At 40.2% G+C, this 19411-nt stretch overlaps 1 long non-coding RNA gene across 1 annotated transcript; it reads left to right on the top strand.

Annotated features, from left to right (window-relative positions):
• Positions 1–10014: 10014 nt before the first annotated feature.
• On the top strand, positions 10015–13961 carry LOC122407574 (uncharacterized). Its single transcript, XR_006260221.1, has 2 exons — positions 10015–10152; positions 13163–13961. It is a non-coding gene; the product is annotated as an uncharacterized lncRNA (long non-coding RNA).
• The last annotated feature ends 5450 nt before the right edge of the window (positions 13962–19411 follow it).

The raw sequence follows: 19411 nt of genomic DNA, 5'->3' as shown, positions 1-19411 counted from the left end.
TAACGAGGCCGAGGTGGCTTTTATTTTCATTGATTTTAAGTTGATTTAAAGTTGATTTAAAAATTGATTTTAAGCTGAAAAGAAATTTCGTTTGTTTACGCGGACTCGGAGAGGAGAAAAATTGAGAGTAATTTTTCAATTTCAACAGACCCCTGCGCACAGACAGGAAAATATTCAAATGGAATAACGAACAAGAATTTGGCTGAGACTCGTCCTCGCGTGGTGCGCGTCTCTTTTACCAGAGGAAAGCGTTGGAACGAAGCCACCAAAGTGACTAGAAGTGCGAGGTCCGCTCGAGCACGAGAGTACTTTCAATGTCGCGAGCTTAATATTATAACCGTGGCGCCGAATGACCGTTGCACTTTTCCAGCCTATTTTTAGAGCCGCGAGAAACGTCTCGGTCTCATTTTCAACACTTTTTTCTTTCGTTTTTTGGTATTTGCGAAAACGAATGTTTGGGCTATTTTTCATACGAATTCATTTAAAATGTTTTTTATAAGGACACGAAATGTGGGTTACCGAGAAGCCTGTGTTAATTAAAAACAATATTGACACGTCAGGCACCGTTTTTTTCTTGGATGAAACGTGTAATTATCGAATCGTCAATTATTTACACAACGGTCTACCTCGCAATTCGTTTCAATTTTGACTTCATTTTTTCACGCTTTTTTTTATTCCATTACACTTGAACTAGTCGACTGCCTTCCGTTACACTGCTCGATTGAATCCTGCGTTCGAGCTATTACGTGTGCGAGTGTATTAATTCGTATGCGCGAAAAAATATGGTCGATTCTTGATGTCGTTAAAAAATAAAGAGTTGCTAAGCGCTTCATGCTATCGAGTCTGTCGGTTTTGTATGTACGGGGTGTCCCTGAAATCGTAACTGATTATTTCGCTAATGAGTTCTCGATTGAGCTACAAGTTGAGAATTCTCGTACTATTTTTGGACTCGATTCTCTCGTTTTGATTTATTTATTCAATTGGTTATTCGAATTTATGACTTTCCACAACCTTATTGCCTGTGCCGTCCAAAATATTAAAGTTAGGACAAAAATGCATCAGACCAATTTTGTAGAGCTTCGAATTTCCTGCAAAAAAGTTCTTGACAACTTTTTTGCATCTTCCTCGGAAATTGGTGAAAACTCCGAGTAAACTTGATAATCGAAGTTTATGATCTTTCGGTCTTAGATCTCACGTTGCGTCGAAACGGTTAGAAATAGAAGGAAAAGGCACAGGACCAATTTTGTAGAGCACAAAATTTCCTACAAAAAAGTCCCCGACAGCTTTTTTGCATCTACCTCGGAAATGGTCGAAAACCTCGAGTCGATTTCATCGTCATGTTTGACAGTTTTTCGGTATTAAATCGCACGTAGCGTCAAAACGGTTAGAAATAGAAGGAAAAGGCATAGGACCAATTTTGTAGAACACAAAATTTCCTACGAAAAAGTCCTATGCAACATTTCCCTAGCTCCCCCGAGTCTCGCGCCAGAGCCCAAAATAGAGTGACATCGTCAATAGTTCAGTGAATTTTTGTTCAGGGGCTTTTGGACACCCTGTATTTCCGTGTGTATATATAATTAGAATTGTGCAAGTGGCCATCGAAGCCTCTACGGAGCCACGTCTACCGAGCACTGCCGAGTATCAGAAAGGATCGTCTCGTAGCAGCTGGTCAAACAACTCGGAAGCCTGTTCGAAGATCTTCGTGGGCTTTGCTGGTTTCTCCACTTACATATTATCGAAAAAAAAATGCCCGTCTATATACATCTATAAAACACATAAATATTTATACGAACGGATAGAGAAAAAGGATTTGTTGGCGAAACACAAAAATAAGCAACGATTTTGGCGATTTATTCAATGAAATAAATTCTTCATTGTGAAAACCTTTTTTCAGATATTAAACATTGGCATATGCCATCGGGTTAATTGCGCCCGGTTTGCAGGAGAGCGTGTAACACCCAACGATACGGGAGAGCAAGATTCCAAAGGGGGTGAGTCGCTCGCGGCGAATTCCGCACGTCGCTTTTCTCGTTATCCCGAAATAGAACTCAGGCGCGAGAGGATTAAGCGAGAGAGACGAAATAATAGAGAGATAGAAACGAGGAGAAATATTGCGAGAAATAGAAAATCCGATAAAATCGATTAATACATTTTGCCTTATTAATCATCGTGAGAGTAAGTTTTTGTTTGTTGAAAAAATCCAGTCGAAATATCTGTAAACATTGACCAAGTTTAATCCCAAACATTTTTCTCGACATCTGGAAAAAAAATGTTTTTTTTTTTTTTTTTTTTTTTTTTTTTTTCGAAACTCGTCGCTTCGAGGATCATTACTTCGCGTTTCCTCAGACGACACACCGACACTCCACAGTCAATATGCGAAGCCACAAGAAAGTTACAGTGGCAAAAGCCGACTTACGAGTTCGCTGCATCGGAGCATGACACTCGTCATTTTGTTTTCGAAGTTCTTTCATTCGGGGGAACATGTAACGAACGCAAAACTGGACCAAACCTTCGTTTCATTAAATAAAATCGATCGCGAGTTAGTTTCGAGTGTTTTCGTTGTTTTTTTTATCTTTGGAAAACTTGGTTCTCGATATAATGTTGCTCGGTAAATACCCCGACGATTTATGGCCAGCGTACGAAGCTGCTCCAAAAGGCTACGTTTGAAGGATTATTTTGTGTGTATAAATAACAACTGCAACGCCGTGCCTTGCGTGCGGAGGCTGCAACATCCCAAATGTCCTTAAAAAAACTTCATTTTCGAGGGAATAAAAAAAACGTTAAATTTCTCGATAGCACGCGAAGTTTAAGAAGTATTAATTAGTCTCTGTCAGAGTATCGGCACGTAACGAATATATTTTCAGCACCGAACGCACCAGTCATGCCATTTTTTTGACGTATTCTTATGAATTTTTGTTTTTCCCTTTTGCGATCAAGAACCATCGCCGTGTCTCAACGACCCACGTACATTTTGCCCAACGCTATTTCATTCGATTATTTATCGAATTAATGATCCGAGTTCGAGGAGTACAAAAGTGTCCTCGATTCTCGAAACTTTACGTCCGTACGGAATAAAAAAAAAATTTTTTTTTTTTAATTTAAAGAAATACGAAGATTTTTGTGAGAACGAAAAATAAAGTTTAGTCTTATTTCGAGCTTTCGTATTTTTGGATTTTTTCGTTACGTTTTTCTTCGATTTCAATCGTCACGAATTATCACTGTTCGTCAAAGGAAAAGATTTTTCTACACGATTTAACGAAACAGTTGAATTCTCAGCGAGGGTGGACGACAATGGCGTCCTCGCCTATCGTGGATTTCTCCCTTAATGCAATTGTATCACACCATGTGGCGTGACCTTTCGACACTAAACTCCCTAGCCATTTTCATATAAAAATGGGAATGTATGTTCTGTCACAAAATTCAATCTCGAGGATCTTGCACCATGAAAAATCTAGTTTCGAGATTAATTTGAATGAATTTTTGACGAAGTTCCATTGTGAATAAGTGCACAGAAAATCTTTTGTCTTTTGAGAACGAAAATCAGGAAACTTTCGATTTTAGTACTAAAATAACGAATTCAAAGCGGTGTCGACCTCGTGCGAAGTCGCTTTGCGCTTCGCAGACGTGAATTCGAGGTTTCCTCAGGAGTAGGGCGCCTGTATTGAGTGAAGCATTGACTAACCCATATGCAGAACTCGCGATGGGAACTCGAAACGAAGTAGACACCGCGCGAGGAGAAAGTTTCTCGCGACGTTTTCGAAGCCCGACTTCGTCTCGAGGTCGTCGAACGTGAGATGTTGCAGCACGCGATCCTCACTCGTTTCGACTTTTTCAAAAATTACCATTATTCCGAGCCGCCTTAATCGTTCGATCGGAAGCCATCAAATTTTCGTATCGATTTTACAAATTCTAATCGTCACACGAACAATCCAGGACGGTAAAAAAAGCATCGAATTTTTCGTTTTTCCACAGATTTTCATCGCCTCGAATATCCGATTAAAAATCCCCCACAAAATCAAAGCGAAAATCGATTCAGTGTCCCAATTGAACACGTGCCAGCAATCCCGTCCGGAAAACCGCCCATAAAATCGTCAATTTCTGTAAATTCAGCCACTGAGGCAAATTGCAATTAAATTTTCCAAAATTTCCAATAATCAAACACGTCCAGGACCGAAAAGAAAATCGATTTATTTCCAATTAAACACGTGCCACGAGTGCTGCCTCGATCGAAAGGATCGATAAAACCCCGTCTAATCCAGTGATTCAGGGCTGTTTTTCAGTATTAAATGTCTTGGTCAGTGTTTGAGAGTCGGATCGTGCATTAGGAATGAGTTGCGTGCTCGTATTTCAAAATCCAGCGTTAAACTATACCGATATATTCGTATGACACACTGTACGTATAGACATAAATAAATAAAAAAGTACGTAACAGTGTAGAAGAGGAAAATATAGTAGAAGGTAAAAGTTGAAGGTACAACACCCTCAGAAGGGGCGCGGCTCAATCAATTACTACCTACGGCGTGGTTAGGAGGGCGCGGTCGAGAGACCGTGCGGCTCTTTCCTCTTCTATGGGTTTGCACGATTTTCTTAGCCTCGTGTTGTCGTGCTCGCGGTGTCCAGCTCGACAGAGACTAGCCTCGCATGGCAACAACCCTCTCGAGGCCCGCACTAACACAACCTCCAATCAAATTCTCGCGGGTCCGAACGAGCCTATTTGATGGCGATTTCCATTCCGCAACGAAATAATGTCATTAAGCTTTTCTTTTTAATTAATATTCGTTCATTTCATTTTTTATCTCTATTTTCATCGGATTTTATTATTCTTCTTTATTACCTCATTTGTATGGATGTTTCGATGGACGGAGGGTAATGAAAATTCGTTGAACGTGCGGTTGACAAAATTGAGATTTCCATTGGGATTTTTTTAGCAAATTTGGATTTTTATAGATTTTGAAAAATCTATTTGAAAAAAATGGACTCTTGACAATTTGAATTCAGTTGAGATCGTAAAAATAACGTGGCAAAAAATTCATAAAAATTATATTCCCAATGCATTTAATTGATGAAAATTTTGATAAATTTTTTTTCCATCAAAAAAATCAGTCGAATATAACGTAAATTGATATTTCATTTGATTTCGTTATTACGATTTCATTCGAATGAAAATTTTATTAATCGAGGGAAGGAATAAGGGCTTTCGATCGACTGTGGAACGAATCACTGACAAACACCATGAAAAGTTAGTCGGAGATCGAAAAGAATTTTTCCTAATTGTCTTTTCTTTAACAGGGAGAATAATTAGCTGATAAAATTCAGTGGACGCAAGGTTTTTTGAAGTCGGATTACCGAGTGAGCGATAATGTGATTTTGCAAGTTCTAAGAGGAATCTTAGCTCTTGATCTTTGAATCTTGGTATTCATCACCATTTGTTCTTGTTGTGTAGTCCTACTCGAAGAGACTCGGGAGTCTCCTGGGACGAAGTGTTGGGATCCATCCCTCCCGCGAGAGGTTTCTCGACGATGTAACACGCTCTAAATATAAATCCAAGGGTGACACTTGTTTCGAGTAAATCAAGCGTCGTCCAAGAAGAAGAAGCAAGAACGCACAACGACGCACAGATCTATATGGACGCACACAATAAAAATAGGAATAAATATATAAAAGCTCCTCCTCGTGGATGAGGATACGATCCGAACGGGCGACAATATAAAGCCGGAGTTTGTCTTCGCCAGAAAACTAACGCCGCTTCTCGAAGAGACTTCAAGAGAGAGAGGAAGCAAACAAAATGGAGGGACAGAGGAGCCATTGGTCGAGGCTCGTTCGGGATAGAAAAAGATGAATACATTGATAGATTGCGCGTGGACATGGATGCTGGAGAAACACGTGGAATGGCATCTTCCGAGGCGCGAGGACTGTCATTCGTCTATAGCTAATAATACGCAAATAGAAAACGACGTGAAGGGTGTCCGAAAAGTGACGTCTGGTGTTAGCGGTTTTCGAGAGATCGTAGAATTCTGAAGAGAAAAGTCCTGGGATATTTTCGTCTGGGAAGCACGGTTGACGGGATATTAAGGAGATACGGCTATTACTCGAAATCCACCTTTGGACTTGAAAATTTATGAGATATGAACGAACACTTTACCCAGTTGTTCCCAAAATTTGAACAATATTTTGACCGTTTCGTTCGGACGCAATAAATTTTCAAGGCCGAGCATTCTATCACAGTTTTTGATACTCATGCATTCAACTGAGGTAATCCAAACATTGAATTTCGGTAGATGAGATATAACAGATATTGTAAAAAATCGAAAAGTGCTACTTCACCGTCTTAATTAATTACTACATTGCAATAAAGTTTCACTTCACCGTCAATGGGCCGGCCATGAGCTAGACAAGAATAGCCTTATGTGCACCGTACCAATGAGTTTGCAAAAACCCGCGTCTGGTCGCGAGCCCTCAAAAGACTTATTTTCTGCCTCATTTCGAGAATGACTTTTCGGACACCCTGTGCACACTCGTTTATTCCTTTGCTCTTTTCTCTTTCACTTCATTTGGATGCTACAAGAATTTAATCATTTCCTCGCTCGATTGACCGTCGCGCAAGTAATTCAACAACAAAAACTTAACAAGTAAAAAGTAAAAATTCTTCAAAGCAGATATACGAAGCATTTAATCATTTTCGCGCTTCGTTGAACTCGCGAAGAGATGAAAGCTTGAGAGAAAAATCCTCAGCATCCTGAAACCATCGAGGGGATTATTTTTCAGAGCTTTTTATGGATTCAGAAACTCTGGACTCTTATACTCGATCCATATGTCAAAATTTATTCTCGACGAAACGGCTGCTGTATATTTAGATTCATGGAAAATGGACTTTCTTCTCGGTATTTGGTTGCATGAATCTTGGATTCCGTTCACCAGATTGTGACAGACACAAATGTTGATTCATTCACTGGATTCGAAGAAAAGGGTTTATGAAAAAATACTGAGGAATGCGGAAAACTTTTCATCATCGAATTTTAAAAAAAGGGATTGATGGGAAAATTGGGGTGAAGTCAGTGTTTGCAAAATCTTAATCACCGAATTCCCACGAGCACACGCATGAAAGGAGAGAAAAAAATCGTCACGGTATCGTGGATCTTGAGTCACCATACGTTTTAGGTTGATCCATAATGCAACAGCAAGATGCTTCTCTACGTGTTTTCTTATTTATTCTTTTTGACTCGTTTCGTCTGGTCAATTCACGTATAAATTCAAGATTCGAATAATCGATCGATCCTCTCGGTGTTCTCGATATAAGCAGCGGGATGACGTCAATGCGAGTTTGGATCATGCGTGTATGTTCGTGTACGGGGTGTCCCAAAAGTGACTTCCAAATAATCGTCGAACCGACAGATCTCGACATTGGGAACGCAAAAGTCCCTAGAAATTTTTCTCTCTGAAGCACCGTTCACGAAATATCAAGAAATTCGTCATTTTTTCGTGCGTAACTCGCAACCGGTGGCTCGGAGACAAAAATCGCCGAGGACTTTTCTCTCCAGTATTTCGTGATCTTTTCAACCCGCAATTTTTAAGGTACGACTTTCCGGACACCCTGTACCTGGACCCATGTACAAACGCGTGCGTTGGAGGCAAATTTACAATCTTGACTGCATTTTCATGGTGGTTGGAGCCACGTGTGACGTAACGTATAAACTCGAAGCGTGTCTACTTATCGATGCATAAAATGGTCGCATGCCAGGACAGATTCTCTCGTGGTTGGCCTATTCGAGCTAAATTTTGAGAGGAGAATGAAAAACTCTCGTCGCTTCTTCCAACGGAGACTCGAATATACTCGAACTAGAGAGAGATAATATAGAAAACTTACGAAGCGGTTTCTCTTCTCGTTGATATCTCGACCGCAACGAGACGAGAGGACCACGAGAGAGTTGCAGCCATCACAGAATCAACCAGCACCCTCTATATACGCGTCTCGTGTCTCGACGGTTCCTGTTTTTTGCCTCTCACGGCATGCCGAGAACGTTATTTCTCATGTATCTTATACTACTGCAATACAAATTCTTGCTTTTTTTCTTTCACTTCATCCTCCTCGCCATAGATACATTTACAGTAAGCAAACAAACCAAAAACAGGAAACATTTTTTTTGATGGTGTAATTGAACCAATCGATTCAAATCGCATGACAATTTCACCTGAAATCATTCGATCACTTCACTATTTCTGATTCGTTATTTACGATTTTTAACCATCTGCTCAAATAAATTTTGCTTCGCTTTTCTTTCATGATTTTTCTATTCCTTATTTCGAAGAGTAGCAATCAAGCTCGTCGTTCAATTGCTCAAAAAATCTAATAAATTATTCAACAGATCTTCTTCGCTTTTATTTGCTCACGGAGAGAATTAAATTTTAAAAATTACTGTCCAGTAACGGGGTGGGGTTCAATATGTCGAATAACTGAATTGTAGAACGGTCGATATTTCGAAATTTTTAAAGTTGTCATATCAGTTTGGATAAAAATAAGTAATTCGAAATTCTTATTCCCGATTGACTATTCAGCAGATTGCGCGTTTAATCAAAAATTACTTCTTTGAATTCGTATTTACCCGAAAATATATATTTCAATAGTTTTCATTTCGAATGCAATTTTAACAGATGATCCGAATGTCAAAAGTTCATATTTTCGAATTCAAAATGGAGAGTAATTGTTTTACAGGCAGACCAGAATATAGAGTAGCAAAAAATCGAAAGTAAATTTTTCGAGCCCATAAAACTTAGATACGCAGAATAGCGATGGCTCGAAAAGGCGAAAGTCAAAAATGACGATGTTTAAAATTGGAGATCACCGGTCTGAGTAAATGAGTGAGTGAGACGCGTGTATTTGGAGCTCCACTGCATTTCTTTATTTTGATCGATCGACTTTCTAACGTTTCGCTATTTTGACTGTTCGACTTTTTGCTGTTTCAGTATTTCAACCTCAGTAATATTTAGTCTTTCGTTATTATATTTTCAAAATTGTGAATTTTCACAGTATCGTTGACCGTAGTAATTTATGAATCGAAAGAGTGATAGTCGAATTTTCGAAAAATCGATATTTTAGTCATCGTCCTATGGGCGATTGTTACATTATATTTTCGATGTAAACGTGCTTCGAACCTTGCAGTTTCTGCTTTATTTATTTTCGGCATTCAAAGCTCTAGTTGAATCTATCTGTCTCCATATTATTATTCAAAGTTTATAAACTCGAGATCTTAGCTGCTCGAAATTTTAGTCATTCCAAAATGTGATCCCCACCTCCAGTAACAATAGTGCTATAACGAGCTGCAATTCATGATATTATGGGAAAGAAATTGAATTTTTTTATTAAAAAAACAACATTCATTGTTCGCAGTATGTGAATTTGGTAAATTTTGACGTCACGATGAATTTTAGCGCCCTGCACTGTCCAAATTTCCGCACGAATGTTTATGCCAGGATGCGGCTACACTGGGGACACGATGGAGTATCTTGTTGCTGCACTTGCCTATTTCCCCATTCTTTTTATATGCTCAGCCCTTTGCTGAAGTGTGTAAATGACCGTTTCAGTGTGCTTCGGAATTCGGGAGCGAGTGATCGGCACCTACGTCAAGGCAAAGACATTTAACCGTCATGCACCGTAAAATTCACTAAAAGTTTCGCAAACTCTAGTACGCGTACCGTGAATTTCACTATCTGCAATATAAAACTGAAAATTTCGGAAAATATTGAAAATTTAAGAGTGCGTCACTGGAATAAATATTTTTCGTTAACTTGTCCCCGGATTCAAGTTCATCCGGTTAATTTAACAGTGAATTTCACGCTGAACATTACCGTTTAATTCTCTCCGTGCTCCTTCAAACAAAATAGTCTCACACGAGGTTTGATGAATCCAAAGATCGCTACTCGTCGTTGTATCTCAGCAGCAGCATCTCTGTGGTTGGCATATTCTCGCTTACACACGTGTGACCACCTTGGCCGAGAGAGGAGGAGAGAAGCGTTTTTTCGAGGTCGAGGATCTCTGACCGCGGGACTCCGCGCGCCCGGCGAGCGGACCGATCGACCAACGCCGCATTTGCCCGGGGTGGCGAGATTATTATACAGGCCCGAGACGAGTTTAGCTCCTCGCGATATTATTATACGGTAGGTTGATATATCATATTCTGCGTGAATTTCTCTCTGTTTCTTCCACGCGAAACTCCGCGTACACGCGACCCTCGCGATTTAATCGTGGGCTCTAAACTCCGAAGGGGAATCTTTCAAAAGCGTTCGAATCTCTTGAATTTTCATGGTTTTTTAATAACCCTGAAAAGGGGGCATCAATTTATTTCGGAAAAGCGAAAAAATTGACGTTTCGATTCGAACATTTATTTTTTAATTGACTCGAGCCAGCAACATTTTTCGTGGCTTTATATTCAGTGGAAATTAAAAAGTGTTCGAGCACAACGCCAGCAGCTGGCGTGACACTTTCCAAGGGAGAACAAACTGGCGAGGTTTTTCGAGGCTTTTTTTCAAAGTGGTGGAGTTGCTCCGTCCGTGTAAACAGCCCTCGGTTCTCTCCCAGTTGAAATGCCTCGTCCCAGCATTGCTCGTAGGGTGATAAGGAACCCCGGGGGTGGAATTAACCCCGGGAGACGAGAAATGGGGGGGAAGAGGGGCGGGGGCTTCGCGTGCGACCCAGTTTAACTCGTAGACGATGAAATTCTCGTGCACGCAGACACGTACTAAAGTTCTCGCGACCCGAGACCAGTGAAAGACACAAATGCTATAAAGGAGCCTCACAAAAGTCAGTGCAATAGCGACCTTTCAATTCGTATCTCCGTAGCTTCGTATTTTTTTGAAAAACAACGATTTTCGTGTGAGTCGAAGCACCGAGATCAAGAATGTTGAGACTTTTGACCGTTTCCATAATTTTCGGAGTCGCTAACAGCCAATCGAATATTCTTTCTCAATTTCCTCCAAAATCATGGTCTCCGTGACGGTTGAACTTTGCCCACGAACTCGGACCGGGGGAACCGATCGATTCTTCCCCAAAATCCGTCAATTTTTTTCTCTGATTCGTAAAATTTGTCGTTCCATGAAAAAACGAATGATCGTTCTTACGAAGATGGATCGGAGACAGTTTTTCTCGTAAAAATTTCATTTGACATTTCGAGCCTCGGTAACATTGAAAAATTTACTTCCTCTGACTCAGCTTCACGAGTTTCCAGTGCATTCGCGATAATTCTTTGCGTTGCAACGTTTACCGACTGTCAAAAGTTTCGTATTGTTTTCTTTCCGCAGTGAATCGCGATTTTCCTCGCGCTTAACGTCGCTTTCCGGAACTCCAGAGAGTTCGAAGACAGAAGAGTGCGCCGATCACTGTCGGATCCCCCCAAACAGAGGCGTTTATCGTCGCGAACTTCACTTCCATTTACTAGCGCGTAATAAACGCGCTCGAAACAACAGGAAAAATGTAGCGAAAACGAATGGAGGCTCGAGGGGCTCGGAAACGGTTTCTTATCGTGTGAACGACCTCAAATATTTATCAATTTTCCATTCGCTTCCTCAAACAGCGCAGAAAGTCTTAAGATTCGAGTAATTCGAGTGAATTTCCATGATAATAAAATGGCAAAAAATCGAGCATTTTTATTGTCGAATTATTTCGAGTTTCGTGGCAAAAAACATTGAAAAATTCATCAAAATCTACCAACTGAGGAATCCCGCTAATTTTTTCGCTCCGGTAGCGCGACGATCGTTTCATGGGACTCATAAAAACTTAACTCGCGCGATGTACTCATCGTTCGTGCGTTTCTTATCAGTTGAAAAGCCCCAGAGCTATAAGCAGAACGTGCGATTAAAATCTAAACGATAAAATTGCCCGCCGTCGGAGTTCGCGATAAAACGGAGACATGTGAGAAAATCGGGAAGACGTGGAAAGCGAAGCTCAAACAACGCAAAAATAACTATGGTCGCAAGCCAAGGCGACGATTCCTCACAGCTCCTTCGAACTCTGAACGAAAAAAAGTTCTCAACGTGCAAAGTGAGCCAATTTTTTTCGCCCAATCTTTCATGGCGATTCGATCATTCGATTAATGCGGTAAGTTAACCAAACCGTTGATCGCCCAAAAAAACAAAAATGTTAATTGATGAGTTTTTTCCTAATCCGGAGTATTTACATCTGCCAAAAAAAACGATCGACTTAATCCAAGTCGCAAACGCAGACGTTTTATTAAAAAAGAAAAAAATCGCCCAACGAACGAGCTGCGAATGTAAACTGTCGTTTGGCTTTACGATCTGTCTATTTATTGAATTTAATGCAAAGCTATTCGTGCTACCATTTACAAAGTATATTTTTATTATTTCAATTACGAACGAGATAAGATAAGGAGCAGGTTGCGAGGTGAGCTACCTTAATATTCAAGTTTTTTATTCCTACGGGTAGGTTAAGATTCCTTAACGGTTTTTGAGGGAGAAACTAAGATTTTAAAATGATTCGTCGTAAAAAAATGTTCTCGAGTCCCCCAAAAGGCAGAAACTCGATTTCGACGAGGTTTTTTTTTACAATTTTCAACGAGGCTCCGGGAAAGGGTCGAAGGAAAAGGGCGGAGGGAGGATAATTTCTGATGTACCATAAATCGAAGAAGGGCTCTCCTCCGAGTGGTTTCTGACCGGTCGACTTGGCCGGGTAAGAGAGAACGATAAAATGAAATGGGAAGGGCAAACCCGGTTGACCAACCGGTCCAAGATCCTCGACCCTTCGAGTTTAACTCTTCACGCGCGCCCCCAGTCAACGAACTCCCGAGGTTCGTTCTCCGATCGTTTTATAAAATGAAATTCGTGATACTGACCCGACACCATTCCAGGCTCATTTCAATGGAATATTTTGGTTTTCTCGTCACTTTTGAATTGAAATATTGACAAACTGTGTCGCAGCATTCGATGGAGACGTACATTTCTGCTGGAATGATTTGCAGAAACTGAAAAATTGCTTAAATTTTTGAATTTTTATAAATTTTTCAATCAATTTCAGAGAACGAAACCCAAACGATTTGTCGTCTTAGCTCCAGAACGATTTTCAAGTAATTGAATTTCGAGTTGCCAATTTTTCAAATTGTCCATTCAAAAAATTCTTGCGTTCGATTTTTTAACGATTATTCCAATTATTGTTTAGCACCAAAGGAAGTCTGAAGAGGGCTCTCTTCAGGGTCAATGGCAGGGGAGTGGCTGACCGTTAAGTCGTCCCCTCGAGGGCTGCGATCGGGCTCCTCTACTGAATGGCAGACACACGGAGAGCGAAAATCGACGTCCACCGTCGTGCCAATCGTTTTTTCAAGCCTTTTTTTCTATTTTGGCACCGGACGAGGATGCGCCTCGGCTGTTTTTTGCCCTTCGATGGCACGCGAGTCGGCTTGCTCGCGGATGCGACACCTGGAGGTCAATTTAAATCCGGTTGGAATGAAATTAGTTGACCTTATCGCCGAAGTCTCGGGGTTAATGAACTTGCCGAATGATAAATTTGGAGTTCACGCGCTCATTGAAAGGAAAAATCATTTTTTCCTCGTGGAACGATGCAGTCGAGCTTTTTTCGAGCAACAAAAATGAATTTATTGAATTTTTTTTGGAATTTCGATCTTCCCAAATGACGAGGATAAATAATTTGAAAAAACAAGGAGATAAAAAAATTTCTGAGCCAATTGAAACATTTTGTAAAAACACAAGAAAAATCTTGAGGATTCGGCAACAAAAAAATGTCAATTGTCAATAATTCGTGCGAGAAAAAAAAAACAAGTTGAAAAGTAAGTTATCAGATTTTTGAAAGAAGAAAAAATGAGTATGGCAAAGAAAATGTATAAACATGAATCAGGAAGAAAAACGTTGAAACGATCGCGGAGCATTTGAGGCTCGAGGACTCTGGAGAATTAATTGTGTCGTTTAACGAAAGTGGAGAAATAAAATGGCTGTTAATTGCATACGATCTACCTGCTAACATTTAATCGTCTCAGAAAAGAGACCGAGAGAGAGAGAAGAAGGCCAAACAGGATGATGTTTGCATCGATCGAATCCTCGAGGTCGTCGGGCTGTTGAGAATCGACTTTTCTGCTGAGGCTGTTACGGTGCCTCGAGACTAAGGTTACAGTACCATCCTTGCGAACGCACGTAAGCTAATATGGTTTTCAAGCGTCGTTCTCTTTATACTTTTTTATTTGTATAAACGATTATTTCGACGATGGTGACCAAATCAGGGCATGGAATATCAAAGAAATGTCTTTACTTTTCATCCAGATATACTTCCATTAATTCCGAACAATTTCCATTCCAATTGCTCTTTTAAGCTCGCATTGAGTGAGGGAAAAACTCTGATTTCTTCTCATTTGACGAGAATCAATTTAAAAACGTGGGAATTAAGAATTCCATCGAGTTTAATGGAACCGAATGACGCGAGTGAATTGAGCCGTTCGCTCATTTCTGCATTTTTCGTTTGTTCATGTTTATTTTCGTAGAATGTCTAAATTCGGTCAATTTTTATTTCTCAATTAAACATATTATCACTCTAAATTAATGTCAGAGTTTTTTCATTGAAAATTGTAAATACATTTTTGCAACTAATTTCTTTGGCGAATGAAATTACAAACCATTTATTGAACGGGGATCCATCACTGACTGAACCCAAAATTTCATTCCTCCCTGGCTAAAATACTACAGTTTTTTATGCAAAAAATCGCTTTAGAAAGCGCAAAGAGAAAACACAAAGGGAAATGGATAAAGAAAAAAGTTTTAATAAAAAGACAGAAGGCTGTGACAGGAATGGGCCAAGCCAAGAAGAAACAAAATGCCGAGAGCAAATGTGACGTTACGAGTGCTCATTGCCAATTTCGTTCAATCTTTAAGGCAATATATCTTTATTACCAGTACGACAATCGTCTCGAATTTTTTCCTAAACCTTCATTATATACTTCATTGTTATTTTGTACTTTTTCATAAACTTGGTAAGAAGCGTTCATTCGTTGTACGTATTTATCGTTATATTTAAGCACGTTTAAATAACCAATGCGACGAACCCCTTAAAATTTGATATGCGTGTCAGTCGACTACCCATCGAAACTCTGTAAATTTCATGATTTTCTTAAGAAAACCGTTTCGTGCATAAACTACCTTAAATCCAATGGAATATTGGAATTATTATTTCAATGTTAAATTATTTGTTTCGAGAAATATTGGGTCGTAACGAACAAGAATTTCGTGTAAGTTGAGTTTATCGAAATCTCGAAAAAATTGCAATGCGCAATGACCCGGGCCAATTTAAGGGTCTTAAATGCACGAACGAACAACATTGTTGGAACAACGAGATAAAAGCGCGAGTAAAGAAGGAAATAAATCGGCAGTAACTAATCGATTCAACGATCATCGTCGTTCTCTTTTTATTCATTTACGCATTAAGTCTGAAAACGATCGAGCACGAGCTCCCTAAGATTTTCCATAATTCACACGACACAATAAAACGCCTCGAGATTAACGGTGTGTATCGTTGCCGATCGAGAACTTATGAATATTTGTACTCATAATGGAAACCTCGATGAATATCGTTTGCGTGTGTTTTATTCACGTGCCCGGTTCGCGCGCATCGATGGAACTCGCATTCGTACCCAACGTTTTTGTATCCTTACATTCGTACACGTGTAAGCATGAATATTATTTTTTATCCTTTCCTTTTTTCTCCCCCCTCCTTTGCCTCCCTCTCGCCAAGTTTTTTGCTTCCCCGTTTTCATACGATCGCCGATTCGAGGACTTGCATACTGCTTACAATGCAGTCCATTCCTCGATTAACCTTTGCCTTCTCCCGGAGGCCGGAAAACATCATTATTTCGCGCGCCACGTTCCCGAGCCCGGGAGAAAGAGAGACGGAGCTCCATTCCTTTTACGATATTACGTCGCTCTCCCGGTACCCGTTGACTCGATGCCTTAATACACCATTCATATTTATTAATACTTCTCGATTTTATTTATAGGAGCGAATGTGTGCGAGGAAGGAATTGAGACGTTAGCGATCTTACGTGATCGCTTTTTCTATCGGGACGTTGCGTCGAATATATTTTTTTTTTTTTTCACTGCACACCGATCTGTGTCAACGGTGATCGATTTATTGAAATCCAGGGAAAATATAAGTGACGATCGGTGATCGCGATTCTGGGGGACGCGGACGAAGATTTATCAAATTTTCAATTCTGGTTTGTTTACATTTTTTTTTCGCTCTGGACTGCCTGTACTCTCACGCGGGAGTTCCTTCGCGACTTGTGCGAGTGCAGAAGTCGCGCGAGGTCGAGGGCCAACCTAAATATTCATTGCGACAACGCGCCGTCCGTTACATTGTTGCTTCCGGCCGCGTTTCAATCTCTGCTGACGATGGAATTTCAGTAATCGTCGATCCACTTATTTTCGATCGAATCCGTAATTCTTATTGAGTATGAAAAATTCGAGGAAAATGAGGAAAAAACAGCGAGTTTTGTCGACCAGGAGGGTGCAAGTTTCTCCGTTTCTTTACTATGACTTTTTATTTCGATTTTCCTCTTCACGAAGATTGTTAAAATGCACAACAATGACGGAAAATGGAAATTCAGATTTTCGTTGGTTTCTCAGTTTTAAACCGTTTTTCGACGATCACTAATTTGACACTCGACATTCTCGGACAGGCTCGTTCCACGAGTTTCTTCATTGCGATTGAGATTTCTTGTAAAAAGTGTTCTTTTTCGGTTTTATCGCAAGTTTTATTACGCCATTGATCATTGGACGTTTCCACGAGGATTTTTTCGAAATATGCGGAAAAAAAGACGTAAAATACACTCGAGATTAATGTACACACTTATTATACAAAATCGAAGCGAGGAAAGAGAATGAAAGCATAAAATGAAAAAGGTTATCGATTCGACACGAGGGTTGAACGTCACGGGTCGCCAAGAAGCACCGAGTAAACATCCTATCGCTCGCCACTCTCCCGAGACTTCTGAGCCGAGACAAAATTCAAGCGCAGTCTCCTCTCTTTCTTCTCATCATTTTTCTTCCTCGTGATAAGAGATCGCGCGCTCGGCAGCAGCTCTCAAGATTCCTTGCGTAACGACCCGATGCTGTGCTAATACCGCAAATTCGAAACCCCAAACTCAAAACAATTTGAAAATTATTCTTTCGATTCTACTGATTTTCAAATGAATCCTTTTCGAGTCTCGCGATGAACGGAAATCGAGAAAAATTTTTGTCGAATGAAATCGGCCAAAAGGGGGAAATTTCATTCCCCGAATCTCTAAATATATATTTTCACCAAAAAAGACGGAAAAAATTCCAACTTGAAGAAGGGAAATTTGGAGCATTTTGACACGTTTCTTTCTGGCTTCGTAGGCTCGAATAAATGCGAGAAATTGAGTCACCAGTTGGCAGTAGTGTCGAGATGTTTTTTTCTTCTCATTAAGTATATCGAGTGAATGGAAAATTTATATTCGTTGATTAGTTATTATCTGAGATATGAAATCCGAGAAAGAAAGTTGTGACCAACTCGAACGATAAATTCGGCGGTCCCATGATGAATTTGGTTTCTTATCTCATCTTCGGTTGAAGCTATTTCGAGATTGGCTCTCAGATAAGGGAGCATCGATAGAACTTTTTTTTTCTTTATCCTTTCTGTTAATTCTCGCTGCTTATCGCTCGAGGTTTTCGAATAAAAATGAAACGAGCTTGGACGAAAGACGGTTTCGTTATTCCCACGTTTTTATGGGATTATGAAAAAAGTGCTTTTTTTTAGAAAATTTCGAGTGGGAGATGAAGAATAGGGAATTTACTGTCCGCGTAGACTGCATGCAGCGAAAACAGAACTCGGAAATGATCAATACTGTGAGCTTCATTCACGTCGGCTGCAGTTCGGCAAAAAGTTTATAGTCAATGAGAAAAAAATTGACACAAGTCAATAAAAACTCGATGATCTCGAGTTTTAATAGCTTTTATCGGGAAAAGTAATTAGAAATGAATTTTTATAGTGACGATTTGTCGAACGTGGTATTCGCGAGTATTGAACATTTCAAATGTTCGCGCGATGAATAAATGAATAAATTTAGTTTAAAAAAAAAAATTTTTCGAATGGAAACTCCCGAATTTCGATGCGTTCATGTTCGAAAGTTCAGATTTTATAGTCGCAACGTTTCGCTGCGGCATTTCTTCGTAATTTAAATTAGTTTTTTCACAACTTGGCATCGAGTTTCTTTGGCGAACGACAAAAACGAACATCTCTTGATTCGACGAGGACGAGACTCGAGGCAAACCGGATAGAGAAGCGGCTGTATCGTTTCTATCTGCGTTAGCCTGTCGCAGAGTAAAGATTGGCGCAGGTGTGCGACGGCTAATCCATCTTAGTATTTTTTCTTTCTCGTTTTGTTACTTCTTTTCCTTTCGTTAATACACACACGCGGCGGGTTTCACGGACGCATCGCGATGTGAGGAAAGCGCCGTACACATGTTCGAGGATCGAAGTGACACGTACGGATTTTTATACGATGCGTAGCACGTTCGCCAATGCGTGATGCACAAATAAGCAGAAGATTGGTCCAGGTTTTAGACGATCGTGTACAGGGTGTCGCTAAAGTCACTTTCGCAAGTGGGCGCGATCGACAGAGCTCGAAATTCTCAAGACAAAAGTCCTCAGCGGTTTTTGCGGCTGACGCACCGTTCGTGAGATATTTATGAACGATTGTTTAGGTTCTGGAAAAACACTTATACGGGGTGTCCGAAAAGTCACTTTCGCAAATGATCGATATCGAAAGAACTTGCAGTTTCGAGGCGAAAAGTCCTCAGCAGTTTTTGTGTCTGACGCACCGTTTGTGAGATATTTCAAAATGAATCGATTCTAGAATTTTGGAAAATTCATTTCTCGGCTGAATGAGACGAAAATTAGGCTTCTTCGGGAAAATTCATCATTTTTTATGTATTTTTTGGAATAACTCAATTTTCTCGATTCGAGTGAAAATCCTGCGTGTTGAATACGCTCCTGGAAAGTGTCCTTTAAAGCTCATATTCATAGGTGATTGTAGAAAATCCGAAGGGCAACGTCTCATGGGAGATTCGAAGTGTAAAACCGAATCCAAGATGCTACCGACGGTCTGCCCATATTAGTTGGAGTTGTCGAGCAAAGGCGATGCCAGAGAGGCCACATATGTGTTTTTTTTCCTTCACAGGCTTTACTCATAACGCTTCTCTCCCAAGAATCTGACGGTGACGTCATTACGTGGGGGTCGTCACACGTTGCGTGACATCGACGCTTTTACCTAAACGAAGGTAGAGCGAGGGTCTACGAAATACGTTTTTATTGCACAATTTTACTGCATTGGGTTTGTCCTCGAAAACACGTGTAGGAGAGTCCTTGAAAGACGATTTTCCTTCGTTC

This window comes from Venturia canescens, chromosome 3 (genome assembly GCF_019457755.1).
Source record: "Venturia canescens isolate UGA chromosome 3, ASM1945775v1, whole genome shotgun sequence".
Lineage (NCBI taxonomy): Eukaryota > Metazoa > Arthropoda > Insecta > Hymenoptera > Ichneumonidae > Venturia > Venturia canescens.
This window is presented reverse-complemented; position numbering and strand designations above follow the sequence as displayed.